We start from the raw sequence: 1,784 nt of genomic DNA on the forward strand, positions 1-1,784 counted from the left end.
AATTGAAACTGTCAATTAAAGTTCTTAAGATTTAGGAAGTGGTAGAGCTTGTAAAGTTATGAGATTACAAAATTCCTGAAAGTCAATTAGAAAAACCACAGGATGAAAAAAAAATAAAAATAATAAAATAAGCCAGGCCACAAAGAAGGCTTCAGAGGTCCCTGCTGGCCCAGGGACAGGTACCTATAGTGTCCAGCATTGCAGTGAACATGATCTGCTTTCAAAAGCAGAGGGTTTAAGGGGAGGGTGGGGTGGGAGGCAAAGGCTCTCCCCATCCCCACCTCAGTTTTAGGTAGGGCTTTTAATTTAACCCAAGGACATCTCTCAACTTGGAGAATAATTCAGTCCTCAACAGCATCTCAAATCTGCTATGGCTTTGCAGCGCAGCAGCAAGAATGTTTAATACATAATAGATAAATTTTCATCCAAAAAATTAAAATAAAATATTCTTGCAACCCCCCCAACACCAATTCCTATTCTAACGTTAACCTATCACTTGTGCTGTTAATACTTAACCAGGTACTTAACTGGAAACCTATATCCAAAAGACTGAAAGTGAATCTTCACCACAAAACGAAAACAAAATAAAATGAATAACTTGAGGTTTCTGGCATATAGTTTAGGTAAACACACATAGGAGGAGAAAGGGGAAGAGGAAACGGAGGTGTCAGAAGCAAAGCTGAGTGACAGAACACATTCAGTCAGGGCAGATGTCTATACAGAGTGGAGTGGAACATCAGGAAAAGCGCCATATGGATTCATGTGCACACGTCTGGAGGCACCAGATCCCTCCATGGCAGATCCAAGAACAGGGAGCTAAGGGAGGAGGCCATTCCTGTCATTCCCGTTTTAGAAGCTCCACATCGAAGACGAGAGTGGCATGTGGTGGGATGACGCCTGGGTGTCCAGTGGCACCATAGGCATAATCTGGAGATATAGTCAGTTTGGCTTTCTGACCCACACTCATCTGGGCAACCCCTTCTTCCCAGCCTCGGATCACCGCCTGCTTGCCTAGCATACATTTAAAGGGTTTGTTTCTGTCCCGGGAGGAATCAAATTTCTTTCCATCTTCAAGCATCCCGGTGTAGTGCACCACGCAAGTCTGGCCGCGCTTCGGGAAGGTGCGCCAGTCTCCTGGGGAGATGGTTTCCACCTGCACTCGATGGTGGCGGCGGACGCTGAGCGGGCGGGCAGCACGACTGGCAGCGGTCCCACTGCTCTGCCTAGTCCCTCGGCTCATCGCCTCGATGGTGACTCATTTCTAAACCCAGCTCTGGCAGGTGAAAACTCTCCTATCTGGACCCAGCCAATTAGAAAGATGTTGACTGTCATACCTGGAGTTAAAGCTACAGACACTATCACGGGTCCATACCAGCACAAAGGATTTAGAGGAAATTGTGACTCCTATGCATACCATGTAAAGCCCTTGGGTGATACAGAACATGTCTTAACATGGCCCTGAACAAATGTAAGATTGTGACACTCTTGCACACACACAGCAAACAGTAAAGATGATCATCCTTTCACAGCCCACTGTTGAAATTCTGAATCTCATACCTGGAGACAGTCAAAAGTTGAAAAATTGACTCTCATGAGTGGATCTGGTGCACATATTGATTGGTGTACCTCAGACAAAAATCTAGCACACCTGTGAGACTGTGATTCTAATAAGGGAACACAGTACACAGAAAAAAATTGAGGCTCTCATGAGTGAATTCAGTCGATTGTAGAGATTGTCACTCATCTATGTAGAAGCAACATACAGGAGGCATTGATTCTCATAC

General features: G+C 45.1%; 1 pseudogene across 1 annotated transcript; it reads right to left on the reverse strand.

Moving 5' to 3' along the window:
- Window positions 1–248: 248 nt before the first annotated feature.
- LOC105527492 lies at window positions 249–1,240 on the reverse strand (annotated as a pseudogene). Its single transcript, XR_001004235.1, has one exon. The product of XR_001004235.1 is annotated as a peptidyl-prolyl cis-trans isomerase FKBP1A pseudogene (transcript).
- Between the last annotated feature and the right edge of the window lie 544 nt (window positions 1,241–1,784).

The sequence above is a fragment of the Colobus angolensis genome, unplaced genomic scaffold, assembly GCF_000951035.1.
Source record: "Colobus angolensis palliatus isolate OR3802 unplaced genomic scaffold, Cang.pa_1.0 Scaffold627, whole genome shotgun sequence".
Taxonomy (NCBI): Eukaryota; Metazoa; Chordata; class Mammalia; order Primates; family Cercopithecidae; genus Colobus; species Colobus angolensis.